At 37.7% G+C, this 15,663-nt stretch overlaps 1 long non-coding RNA gene across 1 annotated transcript; it reads right to left on the bottom strand.

The window, feature by feature from the left end:
• Positions 1–3,798: 3,798 nt before the first annotated feature.
• Positions 3,799–15,355, bottom strand: LOC587299. The gene is made up of 8 exons (XR_004064288.1): positions 14,907–15,355; positions 12,702–12,794; positions 10,917–11,118; positions 10,060–10,177; positions 9,467–9,655; positions 8,597–8,763; positions 8,189–8,301; positions 3,799–7,456 (listed from the first exon to the last, which is right to left on the bottom strand). It is a non-coding gene; the product is annotated as a glycosyltransferase 8 domain-containing protein 1 (long non-coding RNA).
• Between the last annotated feature and the right edge of the window lie 308 nt (positions 15,356–15,663).

The raw sequence follows: 15,663 nt of genomic DNA, 5'->3' as shown, positions 1-15,663 counted from the left end.
TAAATCTTTTCGAAATCCTGTTTGAAGATTTCCCGTTATAATCAAATTCAATGTCCCTAATCATGTTAAAATCACCACCTATTATAACCGGGTAGTTATCTTTATTTAACTTAACCAGATTATTGCGTAATTTTCGAAGAAATTGCAATTGATCACTCTCAAAATTTCTTGTTGGAAAATACACATTGCCTAAAATCAACCTAACACCTTGAAACTTACAGTCTATAAAAATATATCTACCCTCACTGTCTTTTAAGACTTGCAATATCTCAATATCTATCCTCGGCGCAATCAAAACGAGAACTCCTTTACTGTGATTAGAACCATGACTAAAATAAGTAGATCACTTACGATTGATTTGGATCGATCGTAACTCTTTGTTAGACGGGGCCCTGAACTGAGTTATTTTTCAGAGTACTCTCTCCTCGCGAAGCGCGGGAACATTGACGTTTTATTAAATCATTAGAGAAAGAAGACGATTTCGTTGTCTGTTTTCGACTCTTGAACCTTGTCTGAATTTAGTTTCCCCCTTCCGCGCGAGGCGGAAGTTTTGACGTTTCATTCAATTATTATAGAGAAAGAAGACGATTCGTCAGTGTTCTGTTTTCGACTCTTGATCCTTGTCTGAATTCAGTTTCCCCCTCCCGCGCGAAGCACGGAAGCTTTGACTAACATTAAATTATTAGAGAAAGAAGACGAATTTGTTGTACCGTTACTGACCCTTAATCCTTGTCTGAATTCGGTCCCCCCCCCCCCCCTCCCGTGCGAAGCGAGTGAAACTTTGACGTTTCGTTAAATCATTAGAGAAAGAAGATGATTCGTTGTACTGTTTTCGACTCTTAACCCTAATAAAGCCGGGGGGGGGCATTATGCCCTCCCCCCCTCCACGATTTTTCCGATTGCTCGGGAGCGCATATGGATGGCGCCCCGCGCCGCTCGCTGACTTTTTTCTTTCGAGTCTTGCGCAACTTTTAAAATATTTTTTTGAAAATCGGACCTACGGTTACAAGGTCACGTGACCTTTTCGCTCATTTTCGTGATGTACAAAACATATGGAAAAGTCTTTTTTTCCTAAAAACAGATCAAACATGGGTTATTGGGTCTTGTTTAAAGTTTAGGTGGTTGTTTTGGTAGTCAAAATAGTTGAATTGTAGTAAGAAATGAAATAAAACAACAAAAACAATGAAATACATAAGTTAAAAAAACACAAAAGAAATTATCAAAACAAGGGATAACATTTAAGCTGGCTCTTCCAAATTTTGTTGTATTATTATTTAGAATGGTATAATGAAAATATATAGTGAAAAAGAATGCTTAAATATGAATAACATATGATTTATGGGGAAAAATGTGATTTTTATGACTTTATTTGCATAAATTACCATAAATATGCAAATTAGTGAAATTTTCAAAAAATTGAAATTATCATATTATTCTATACACTTCACTTGACATGCTTGCACATTTTCGCGGCGATCGGCAGCTTCGCGGCCGAGATCTTAAGGGGGAGGCCATAATGCCCCCCCCCACCGGCCGTACTAAGACCTCAAATAGCCCGGCCTTTTTAGGTTAATCCTTGCCTGAATTCAGTTTTCCCGACCCCGCGCGAAGCGCGGATGTTTTGACGTTTCATTCAATTATTAGAGAAACTAAGACGATTCGTTGTAGGCCCGGCCCCCCCCCCCCCACTCAGTGTTATTTAGGGTACGCATATGCTCGTACCCTTTTTTTGAAAGCACGCCCTATCTGAGGACTGCCAACATTTCCGAACCCCCCTTTCGCGGGCTTTTCGCGTGCTTTTCCTGCCTTGAAGACCCCCCTAAATCAGGAAAAATGCTCAATGTACCCCCCTAAATTCGGAATAATTTCTCAGGAGTCCAAAGAGATGAGAGAAAAAAAGAAAAACACCCCCTTAATTTTTAAAGAAATCTCCGGGTGAAAAGTCAAATACACCCCTTTTTTACAATTCTCGGGCCGGACTTTGTCGCACGAAAAGTACCCCTTTACCGGACATTTTGGCAACACGCATGCGGTCATTCCGACCTCTGAGTGGGGGGGCCGGGGTTGTAGGCCTTCTGTTTTCGACTCTTTATTCTTGTCTGAATTCAGTTTCCCCCTCCCGCGCGAAGTGCGTAAGCTTTGACATTTCATTAAACTATAATAGAGAAAGAAGACGATTTGTTGTACCCACTTTTAATCATTGTCTGAATTTTCAAAAATGTTTTTTTTTCCAATAAAAAGTCAGTTGGTAGGGGAAAAAACATAATTATCTATGCCTTGCGTACCTTTCTTGAACCCTCGACGTGGGGTCTCCACCCAACATCCCCCTCTCTCTTACTCCCAACACCCCTCTCTCTCTCCTCTCTTTCATCCCCCGTTTCTTTTGTTTCCCTTTTCTCTTTTTTTTCCCCTGTTCTCCTGTTCTTTCTTCTTTTTTTTTCTTTCCCTCTCATTTTCCCCTCCCCCGTTTCTCATTGTTCCCGACAGCAGCGAAATTTTACCGACAATATCCAGGGGCGGATCCAGGAAAAATTCCCGGGTCAGGGCACACGGGGGGAAAGAGGACATATAGTCTATATATATATATTTTTTTAGTCCCCAAAAAATCGCAACGACTCAGCCAGCCGCTGAATAAGCTGGGGAGGGGGGGGGGGGGGGGGGGGGTTAGGGCACATATTTTTTTTATTTTGGCGGGGGGGGGGGGCTCGTCCCTGTTTGTCAGTACATTTTTGGCAAATTTGGGGCTGATTTCAACATTTTTGGGGGGCACGTGCCCCCTGTGCACACCCCCTGGATCCGCCGCAGATATCCTGATAGTTCAGGGGAGGGGGTGTCGCACTCCTACCACCCCATTACCGACGCCTTCGTTTGTTATCCCATTTAAAAGAAATCCTCTCTTCTATCGTTTAATTCTCTTTCATTTGTTTTCCTTTCTTTGTTTTTGTCCTTTTTTGGGGGGGGGGGGGGGGGGTGGGCTACAATCCTGGCAAGAGGGACCCCATATTATGCACACTGCAAAATTGCGTGCCAAAAAAAACCCACCTTTTTATAACATCATCCCCCTTTCTTTCTTTTCCCTTCTCATTATTCTCCTTTTCCGATCTCCTCCGTATTTCCCAATTTTCTCTCCTCTCTCTCCCCTTCCCCTCCTCTGGGCCTCCTCCCTCTTTTCTTCTTCTTTCTCTCTTCCCTTTTCTTTCTTTTCCCCCTTATTTGTCTCTTTTTCTCCTTTTTTCTTTTTCCTCCTTCCCCCCCCCCTTTTTTTTTACCGGGGGGGGGGGGGGGGGGGGGGGGGGGGCACGTACCCCCTGTGCCTCCCTGAACCCGCCACTGATACTTGTGGGTGGGAACTTAAGATTGATTGCATGTCTGTGCTAACTACGTTTTTGGTATCATTTCATTCTCTTTGTTGTTGTTGTTGTGGAGAGTGGGTGAATGGGACACATTAACAAATCAAATCATAAAAATGTAATAAATGCATGAATCACAAGAATAAATCCAGTAACAATCAAGACATTAATAATAAGGCGGGTCTGCACTACCTGTAACTATACTTGCGCCCTCTATATAGCAAACAGTTCCTAATCGGTGACCACTGGTCCCCCATGATCCCATTTTTCTTATGTCAATTGAGAGCTGATTTGATGAATGGGTGGTCTAATCCCTCCTGGCCAAACTAGTGCAGACGAGCTTTAATAACAATCTGCATCTTTATCATTATACAAATTAATCCAACTGTCCTTGCTGTAGAAAAAAAACTTACCATGACAAACGCTAAACACTGTGCACAATGCTCTATTTCATGTTTAAAAAGTCATTTTATTGTGTTTATAACTTGTGTCCTTAAACACCAATACACACTTCACAAAAGTATTTTCATGATAGAATGTAAACTAATACATTGCATAAAAGACCTTGATGACACTCTTTAAAAAAAATCATTGTTAAATAAACTTGTTAAAAACTAACTACTGTAGAAGACAGTATAACCAAACATTTCTTATAATGAATGCATGATACATTGTAGATAATGGAAAGCCTTTAGTACATGTATTATTTGTATCTAAACAAGATCACAAAGAAGTGTTATTACTATCATTATTATTGTTGTTTAGAAGTTCATTACCTGATACGGTATGTATACAAATTTACCTTTCAAATTACACTATGAAAGAAGACCATGTTTTCAAAATGAAACTCCTAACTCCTCGATCATAGGTTTCTACATTTATATTTACACAGTCATCATAAACTGAAGGAAAAAAGAAAAGAAAATTAAATGACTAGCTTGACTTATGAAACTCAGACTTTCATGGAATTCGGACTGATAATACTTTCTGAATAATACATTGTGATTCATAATTCATCAGTGCAGGATGAACCTGTTCTCCCTTGAATACTGACCTTCTTTGAGCATGCATTGCAAGCATGTTATTATTGCATATCTTACATCACACAAATTGGCAAGAAATTTGGGCATGTTTTATTTAACAATTACCCGTTAAGTATTTGCTTTACACAATATCATGGACCCAGTACATGAAGTTGCAATATGACATTCTATGATTTAGTCTTGGATGATATTTCAGATGAAAAAGTATTAATATTTCTCTTAACATGCAAAATAAATATTTGTATACTTTTACTTTTACATGGCAGTTGTGATTAAAAATTAGAAAAAATATATATTTATACATCTACGCTGTATATAGTATATAACACCAATCTAAATGCCACATGAGTTGCTTACATAGAGTTGGTATTTAGAAAATGGTCTTTCACAGGAGCTACACAAATGGAGTTAATTGTACATGCCAATATTAAGTACAATACAGTAGCAATATCATAGTAATAAAAGTTTGAAGTGGAATATCTTTTAACTGGTAAATAATTTTTTTTTAATCAATGAACAACATGATTTAAAATATCTTATATTTGATAACTTATGATAAGCAGAATCAAAGAGTGATTAGCAAAGTCTACTGAAGTACAAATAAATCTTTCATAACCTACTCTATATTTTACAACACATACCTTGCATTAGTTTGATCAAAGGAAGCACATACATGTACACAAGCACCAAAAATCTCACACATTTAGAGCTACTTTGCAAAGTTTGCAATATGGAAGAAATTAAGCCTCTTCAGCCTTGTTCCCAAATGACAAGGTAAAACAGCTACGAAATACCTACAAAGAGATATTATCCTGGATAAAAAAAAGAGACATAATAAAGTGGAATGTGTCTCTCACATTTGAGTACCCTCTATGATATAATTCACACATGAGAATGCACAGGTATCTTTGTTTCAGACAGACGCTTTTTTTCTCACCCCCAATCGCCAACTCATATTTTGCCATTGTGGTTTACCATATTGTGTGTGCTTGAGTTTGAGAATGAAATGATAAAGACAACACATATTCAACATATACAAGTAGAGTTAACCAGATCCCATAGTCAAGAATTTCAGAATCATGATTTCTTCTGGAAAAATAAACCTTAAAACAAAACAAACAATCTCAAAAGTCAAATAGGTAATCAATGTTAGATTTGTAGTGGACTGCTCATACACAAGATCATTTACCACTATATACATTGTGAAAAAAGAATTAGTTGTACATGTATGACACTAATTGTAAACCACTATTTAAAGACTTCTATCCTTTACATGTTCAGAACTTGCATGCCTAGAATAAGTGAGTAAAATACAAGCAATTATATAAACATTTTTGTTGCTTTCTTTGCCTCTCTCTGCACGATTGCTCGTTTGCCAGACATGCAGTCTTGCACAAAATCATAGGCACCAAATGAGGGAAGGATTGCAACGTAATTGCTTTTAAAAGTTACCCATTTCCCATCTTGATTAGCTCAATGACAATCCTTTCGACAATGTTATAGATTTATTTTGCACTAAAAATTATCAAATAACCTCGAAGCCTTTGGTATATCTATCACATGATAAATACAATGTGGCACAGGGAGATAACTTGCGTGGCATTAATAAAGGGTTAATGTAAATATTTGTTTTCTTCTTTTTACAAGATAATGGACTAATAGTACAAACTTGAAGAATATGTCAAACTTGTTAAAAAGGATATCATAAAAAAGAGCCGCTGGTGTGACAAAAGTCCACTTTAAGACCCCATTTAATAATTAAATGATGAAAACTGAATGTGCACTGAGATCTCTAAAGGTACTGCAGGTGTTCATTATTTATATTGGGTCAGTAATGGATAAGAGTTCTTAGTTGTTGATTTTAAGCTGCCTTTTTATTGATCTAGCCACTTTATACTTGTACTTGAATCTTTTGATTAAGAATGTAAGGAAAGTCAACCCTGAATGTTTAAAGGCAGGGTAGTCTACTGCCACTACCTGAGACTTTACACAATCATACTGCCATTCGCTACTCACAATGTCCCTATGCATTAACTGAAATGCCCCACAATGCATCATCAACTGATGATGCCAACATGATGAGTCATTGGTACAGGAACTGGAAATCGCTCTATATATACACCTTCACTGAAAGATGACGCAATTGAAAATACATTAAAGCAGTGGTAGCGATGCTAGTAAATAACCTGCCTATAAAGAAAAATTATGAATAGCTCTGCAGGAAAATGTCAACTTGTTTATTACTGGTATTACATTTTTTGACACATTGTCCAAAGGGTAAATGAGACCTGACCTAGGCAGCAGGTATCTTAATATGAAGGAGAAGTCAAAGGTATCTGATAATTTTTGTGTTCCGTAAAAGGTGTACACATATGACAGAAAATTTAACAACACACAAGTATTACTTTCATCATTTTCCTTAACATTTTGTCTGGTCCATTTGATAATTTTCAATCTTGTATTGTGTAGTACAATATTGTGTTATTTCTATTTAGAAATTAAGCCCAGTTTATCTGGCTCAATAGATTTTGAATTGGGTCTTTGAAATAATAAGTGAAATTATATACATCTGGGATGTTTGCAAGAGTACATAAGTGCCAAACTTTTTAAGACAACTGGAACAAAACCCCTGCAGAATGGCACAAGGTAATGTCTTTTTGAACCTTTTAGAACCCGACAAATGTGTACAATTAGTATTGATTGTTTTCTGTAAGTTAAATTACAAGACCTGTGAGCTGGCTGTTTTTTCACTTTTAATTGATTACGATGCTATTCAGCTGATCAGATGCTCTGTATTCTACTTTAGTTCACATAAAACAGAGACATTACACACGATCCTTTACTGTCTGTTTAAACTACAAAACAAAGGAGAGCTTTTCTTCCTTTAAACATTCCCATAACGTCTAGCAATCTGGAAGTCCCCAGTAGTATCATGCACATAATACTTCTCCCAGATGAGAGTGTGTTGAGAGTTGTGACCCCATGGTTTGAAGCGACCGTTCCAATGAAGCAGCTTAGCGGCCTTTAAGAATGCATCTGAGTATCGTGCACCGGTAGTAACACCTGATGGGATCAAACACAAGCACCAAGATCCAATAAGCATTGAAAGTGTTTACAGGTTAGAGAGTGTTTAATTTAGCACGAGGTGAAAAATACTTGGGGAATGTCCTAAGGTCCAATGGAATAAATGCTCTGAAATGCTCTGAAATGCTCTTGAAATGCTCTGACCTTTCAAAAAATGACTACAAATTGTTTACAACTTACGACCGGCACTTCTGCTTGGCAGCAAGGTTGGGTTAACTACTTATTATTTGGATGATTCCCATCCATACAATACACGATTCTGTGTACCAAATATGTACATGTAGTACCACATAATCAGTCATTCCCATTTACTTCCACAATGCAGTAAATATCTCTATGACCATAGAATTAACTTCTAATTTCAGGGAATTTAGCCAAAAATGAATTTTGTATTCTCAATATCTACATCATAATGATTATAAGTATCCAAAATACAAAATTCTTTCTTAGATAATTCATAGTCAATAATTAATGATAATATTTTGCTTTTATATAGCGTTTTAATACGATGTCTCTAAGCGCTATAAAAATATATTATTACCCCTGACTATTTCTAAAATACAGAAACAGATGATAACTATTTGTTTCCCCTTTAGTTGAAAATGAAACATTTGTAGCCGACCCCCCCCCCCCCCCCCCACCAAACAACGAATAAGTAGAGGATCATGCCCCTAATGCAAGTAGCTCTAGCTAGATGGGTATTCAACTCACCTAGATGACGGATGTGCCATTCAGGAGGAAGAGGTGAATACTTCATGTAGAACACAATCATCATTGGAGGACCAGAATGACCACCGCCACGTTGACTTCCATACACATCCTCTCTGTAGAAACAATCACAAATAAACAAGAGTTTTAGGGATTACTTTACATTTCTCTACCTCCCTGGTTGGTCACTGGTCTATTTTTTATCTCTAATAACTTTAATGTAAAGAAATATCTTGATAATCAGACAGGCGATCGGCTTGTAAAAGTCATGGGAATCCTGACTGACCAAAAGGTTTATAATTATGATTGCAGCATGAGCGAAATCCAGGATTTTTGTTTAGAATCTGTCTTGATTATGCCAAATCATTATAACAGCAGTAATCTTGGCGTTACAAAGCAATTTAGACTTACTTTGAGTTGACTGTAACCCAGTAGTCTAGCTTGGCTGTGATATTCTGTTTCCTCCATTCATCTACATTAGCTACAAAGACACCCGGATTAAAGGAACATTCCATTGGGTTGATACCAAGAGATTGAAGCTTCTCATTCCCAAAGTTCAAGTAGCTGGCATACCGGTTCTATAATCATATCAAATACAACAAAGGGTCAATTTCATCATTGATTATACAGTCAAACCTGTCGATAGCGACCACCTAAGGGAAACACAAAAAGTGGCCTTTGTAGACAGGTGGTCACTAAAGCAGGTTCTCATTCCCAAAGTTCAAGTAGCTGGAATACCGGTTCTACAATCATAGAAAATACAACAAAGGGTCAATTTCATCATTGAGTATACTAACGATTTCCACTGTTATTGCAGTACACAGACACAAAAAACAACAACTAACAAACACATCAACAACAAGAAAACACATGAAAAGTGTCTTGTTGTTTTTACCTGCGACTTAAACATGATTTAGGAAATAACTAGGCCTTTAAAACACCTCCCAATTTCTTAAGATGGACCAAAGCCTCACTCTTTTGACCTTGAATTGAAATTGAAAGAATTGAAGAAACCATTTGAAATTTGTATGTAACACCTTACAGGCATATTTGATTTTGACAAAAATGGTTTCAAAATGTGCTTAAGACTTAAAGGTATATAAACAAATAAATCAACGTTTTTTTTTCCTCAGCAACATCTGTAGGTAGGTGTTAATTTGACATAAAAAAGTTTAAGAACATCAAAACATTTCAGTTTGCTTGGCTGATAGAAGAAAACTTGATGTAATTCAGGTATAAATGGATCAAATGTCAAAGTGGAAATGAAAAAGCTGTTCATACCATAATAACACCATATCTTGAAGTGACAGCACTGCAGTCATCTGAAAATGCTACCACATGCCCTGGTTTGATATCAATAGCATTTAACTCTGCGATATCACCCTGGGTGATTGTATCGCTATCGACGAAGATCACACGTCCAGTCAGACCAGGGAATATCTTGGGGAAGTACAAGCGGGCATAGTTCAGCTGTACAATGGACACAGGATCAAATGCAAGAAAGAGAATTGTTATGTACAGGGGAACTTATCTTCATCATCATTTTAATTTTTTTTAATCACAAAACCTTATTTTTATTTCTTAGTACCCTATGTCCTTAGATAATATTAAAAATAACATGTTCAAAAAGATTGATACAGTATTTTGTCTAGGTCTTTATCAACAGAGAAGCAACATACTTTATTTTTATGACATATCCTTTCATATGTGCTATGAATAATTGGTAGCATATCAGTGAATAGCTACAAAACTTCACTATTTCATGTTTGCAGATATGAATGGGCTTAGCTCAGAAAAGGTTTAGATCTGGAAAGACCATAATCATAACTAGAAGGGAGAGGAGGTACAAAAAAGTATTTTGATTTTTAACTTACCGGTGATCCCAATTCTGTTCTTTTATCCTTCAAAACTATTTTATCTTTGACCCAAGACTCATCAAAAACTTTGATGGTGTAGTCTAGCTTTCTCAAACTGGACTGACTGAGCCATTTGCTGAAGAGAGAGAGAATTACAGAAAAAAAAATCATTACATCATATACGATATAAAACAAGATGATAAAAAGTCAGGAGAACATTAAATACAGACATCCTAAAGCTTCTAGACTTACATTTATGAGTAAAAGGTAAGATCAACCAAGACCCAAATTCAACAATATACAAATAACATGGCAATTCAGTTAAGCAGGGCTCCACACTAACCTTGTTTGGAAGGGGTTCCGGATTCAAAATAAAAGTTAAGGCAAACAAACCATGCCCCATAAGGTAAAAAGCTCTGAATGCCTGTCGCATATAATGTATACATTGTATGTATAATGCGAGGTTCGTCTTGATTTCTAGTCAGATTACCATGTCCAATGGCTAAAATTACACCAAAACAAGATCAGGCCACGGTATCTATGCAGCTTCAAGCAGGTGCATGAAGTCCTTTACTCTATAGAGGAGTTGGTACCAAGACCAGCAGAACCTATGTTTACTTATTATGCTATTTATGAACAAAAGTTTGCAACTATCTTTTCTATCTATTTTTCGCCTGATTTGTTTCTTTGAATTCCTGTGTATATTGCTTTACAGTTGTTCTTTGTTCGTTCTTGTTCTTTTTTTCAGCTCAAGATGTCTGCTTCTTCTTTGAGAGTTTCTTCATCTTTTGCTCTTGACCACTTTAAAACTTCCAGATAAATCAACCATTCTGTAAAATCCAACATAAAAAAGGAAAGTCCTAACTTTCATCTACCTTAGATGATCCAAAGAATCTGTATCAACCACCAGATAGAACTTGATATGTGTCCTAGAATTGAGATAGATGCTATTCATAGCTGCAACCATCCCTCCAAGAGTGGAACCATCTGAACAGATCAAGACATTGATGGTGCCATTGGATGAACTATTCTTACTCAGGTCACGCTGCACACTGTGTCGAGTCTCATGGTTGACATCTGAGCAGTTTGAACATGAAAGAAAGAAAACATTCTGCTTAGTAAACAGGTATGTTTTTGTATAAAGTTAAGTAATGACATCAAATCACCCACATCCCAAGTAAACTGTCATATCCAGAGAATATTTAAAGGCTTTTTATTCAAAGAAGAAAGTTTCTATCGCACAAAAAAGTACACAATTTTTTCCAGATACAGGAGCGAGGTTTGAACAGACTACAGTGTAGCTGGATAGTAAGAAAAATGGGTAGAAGTAGAAATTTAGAAAGTGTGATTGATGAGCTGGTATTGGATAAAAGACAAGTCCTAATTTTAAGGCCATTTTATCTGCAAGAGACTTTGCTCCATATCTTGCAGTTGGGTACTAATTCACTATCGATTCCATTACTGTAGACAAACTTCATACATGAACCTGTATACCCATGCAGGCATGGTTGTACAATGTGACGCTGCATATAAATAATGCCATCTTATGTACCACAGGGGTGATAGTGAGCACTAAAAAAAAAAATAGGTTTTTTGTTTTCCCCTCAACCACGCCCCCCTTGGGTACAAAGAAGAGGATTCGCTTGGAAAAAATGGCATGTATCAACATTCCCGCCTTTCAAGTAAAAAAAATTTGGACAAAAATAGGGCAAAATAGGGAAGAGTAGAGAAAATAAGAGGGAAATCAGGAAAATCAGGATAAAATATGGAAGAAGAAAACAAATTGGTAAAAAAAAAAAAAAAAAAATCTGGATTTTTTTTTTTTTTTAAATTTTTTTAATAAATCGGGAAGAGAAAAAAAAAATCGGGAAAAAATAGGGAAAAATAAAAAAAAATCGGGAAACCAATTTAAATCGGGTTTTTATCAGGCCTGGTACCAGTATTGACCTGAAAGAGCTACATGTATAATGGCCATCACTGAGGTTTGGCCCCCCCCCCCCCCTTCTTCCAAATCTTTCCTAAATGTGAATTGTTGTTCCTTTCTTGTTATACTGCCATGGTAAATTCTGAGTCACATGCAAAAACCAACATTATGTTTTAACTTTTTGCATTCATTAACCTGGCCAGACTTAAAGAGATGGAAGAGCTCTAGGGAGAGGTGAAGAAAAGAATTGTGAGCGTTTTCATTGTTATTATGCATGTGTGGAACAAGATCAGAGAAAAATGGCTCTTTGAATGCCTTCATATTCTAAATATGACATGTAAATGATGGAACAGCTTGAAAATAAAGATCTCATTGGGCTCATTTTTAAGCCACACGTTTGTGCAGTCCCATATACTTCTTTCTGTGTACAGTTGCTTGTTACTTTTACCAAGACTGGGAAATATTGAAGGCATTTCAAGGAATATTTTTTTCTCTAATGTTCTTCGATACTCGAATGATAACGCTCACAGATTATTTTTCTCCCCTCCCCAGAACTCAACCTTCTCTTCAAGTCAGTGTGACACAGATCTGATCGAGTCCAGACTTCAAAATATTTGTCTCTTTTTAAAATAAGACAAAGCTGTGTATTTCTGGAGTACAATAGCTTACAAGTTGATTGATATCAGCAAGTAATAGAGCAAATTTTGAGAGCGTAGAATATATGATTTGACATTACCTTTGATCTCAGGCACTGCATCTGCAGAGGTGGACCTTGGAACGTGGAAGTAAAGCACGTAGACCATCAGAGCAACCAGACATATCGTTATGACTACATCAGAACAAAAAACAAAACAAGTGAAACATAATAACTACCAATCAAATGCCACATACTGGAACTTAGAAGCCCCCAATTGACACCCTTGTACTAGTTACAACTAACAAGAAGAAATAAACAATAAAACAAATAAGTGATAGACCTTTTTGATGAACATGATATTACAATGTATGTACCTTCAAGTTTAACCAGAGTCCTGTACTACTAATTTGCCTAAAATATTGAACAGACTGCAGTATTGACAACTCCCGTGAATGATACAGAGGAGTCTACTACCTGTATTTTTCAGCGGTCTATTTACGGTTCAACCTCATGCATTGTAGGAGTGATTGAATGAGTGTGTGCACTCCAGCAAAGCATTAGAGTCGAACATGCTAATGCGTATTGACCTATAGTATAGCGCTGCGCTGTAGGCCTAGTACTACATCCTGAGAGGCAGCAATTACACACACTACACATATTACACACAAATGCACACAATGAATATGATGTGGCTGATTGGTAAGTTTGACAGTAGACTCACAGTCACAATTTGAATTTTTAAAATATTCTTTCTAACAATGAATGCATCGGTAAGTTGAAAAGATTGTATTTTACTGCTATTTATTTAGGTGTCATCACAATTGCAATTGTCACTTAACTTAGACCCTAAATCCCTAGAATAATAGATCAATTAGGAGTCTAGACTAGAAGTCGCCTACCGATTTTGCGTGAACTCTTTTGTACAGTGGTGTTTGAAATGTTGAGAATCAAAAGAACAGTTTTTAGTACACAGCCAGGATGGTAATGCAGCTAATGTGTGAGCGTGTGTAGCTTATTTCCCACGGACAGTTGCAGCATGGTACATGCTAGACCGAAAGCTTCAGTCTCTATAATCGTCGGTTGTTCCACTGAGACTACGTCTGGCTCCACTAGACCTCCGGTTATAGAGACAGAACGATCGCCTATGCCAGCCTATGTTGAACTTATTCCGCTAGATTTTAGCCGCTAGGCCCCTCCCACAAACTTGCCACGGCCGTATTGTTATGCCCCCAAAATCCCCCAAAATGTCATTTTACCTCGTTCATTTCCAATTTTAAATTAGGCCTAGGCTATAATACATCGGTTCCACTTACTAACTTCATTGATATAATCCGTTTAATGGTCCCTTTTAAGGAAATTATCGGTCAAAATCGACATCCATGTTGAAAATCTTGCAAGCCGTGTTAAACTCTCGCTGCCGTCAATCTCATCCTTTCTAGTCTACGCCGAAGGCAAAATGATTATGAAGGAAAAACTGTGATAACGCCATTACGAACGTGTAGATGGCGCACAGTTTTTCCTTCATAATCATTTTGCCTTCGGCGTAGACTAGAAGGGATGAGATTGACGGCAGCGAGAGTTAAACACGGCTTGCAAGATTTTCAACATGGATGTCGATTTTGACCGATAATTTCCTTAAAAGGGACCATTAAACGGATTATATCAATGAAGTTAGTAAGTGGAACCGATGTATTATAGCCTAGGCCTAATTTAAAATTGGAAATGAACGAGGTAAAATGACATTTTGGGGGATTTTGGGGGCATAACAATACGGCCGTGGCAAGTTTGTGGGAGGGGCCTAGCGGCTAAAATCTAGCGGAATAAGTTCAACACAGGCTGGCATAGGCAGTCGTTCAGTCTCTATAACCGGAGGTCTAGTGGAGCCAGACGTAGTCTCAGTGGAACAACCGACGATTATAGAGACTGAAGCTTTCGGTCTAGGTACATGCTCCCTCCAGATATATCATTGGTTTCTGCAACAGCAGAAACCTTCCAGGGCCAGGGAGCCCTATTCCAGAAACGCCATTGATGGCTGAGAATCGTTTTTACTTGCACCTTGTACCTTTCCAGACATTTCAACCTTGACGTTATATCCTGACTTATGGATCCTGTCAAGTACGGACGTAGAAGCAGAAGTTACTCAGTTACTAGCTAGCTTCCTTGATTTTATTGCTTGAATTTTGATGAGGTTTAGACAAACTTTTAATCTAGATCTAACGTTAGAGGTCTATATTGTGTGCGCCCTGCATAGATCTAGTAGTACAGTGTAGGATTAGGAAACAGAAATGAAAATAAATCACTCACATGTTGTAACGTGGATACGAGCCATCTTCGAAAATTAGATTTGGCTTAGATTCCAATGAATTTAGTTTGTTTTTCTCTGACTCGGCTCCAAAAAATGAACACGTCGATAGTCAATTGCTCAAACCGCTCAGCTCAGCTCCCTGCAATATTGTCGATATCCGGGACTACGGAAGTCAAACTGACGCATCAGCAAAACTCATGTTTGGAAGCCCTCCGTCCGCCAAAAGCCAGCAAAACTTCCCTTGATTTAGGCCCTACACAGAACGTATAATTTATGCGTAGATATGCATAACAGGATTTTTCTGTCAACTTGTAGAGGTCGAACAGTGTATTATTGAGTCTCAGTTGGGCGCTGTGCCTACGTTACCCTTGGCCTACCAATTTTTACCAGGCTCGTCTCATTTTTTGTGTGGCCGTACCGTTGATACGACGTGGCATGAATAAGCGCATGAAAAGCGAATAGATAAATACCGTTCATAAACATTGCGTACGTCGGCTATGCATTGTGGATACTTCGTTCGGATTTTTGTCTAAATACCTCGCACAAGCGAGCTCTTGCCAAAACTCACGTACCCGTCTGGGTTCGAGTCTTGGCCGTTCCACACGCGCCATCCGACAATTTTTGACACTATTTAGAAAAACTCAAATCTCATTATCCTCCAGGAATATTGACATGAAATCAATTTCAGTGCAAAGATATTGCTCTGGATGATTTTGATAAGATCGAGAAACTATTATTGGCCCGCAGAGCATTTTT

The sequence above is a fragment of the Strongylocentrotus purpuratus genome, unplaced genomic scaffold (genome assembly GCF_000002235.5).
Source record: "Strongylocentrotus purpuratus isolate Spur 01 unplaced genomic scaffold, Spur_5.0 spur5_scaffold_16, whole genome shotgun sequence".
Taxonomy (NCBI): domain Eukaryota; kingdom Metazoa; phylum Echinodermata; class Echinoidea; order Camarodonta; family Strongylocentrotidae; genus Strongylocentrotus; species Strongylocentrotus purpuratus.
This window is presented reverse-complemented; position numbering and strand designations above follow the sequence as displayed.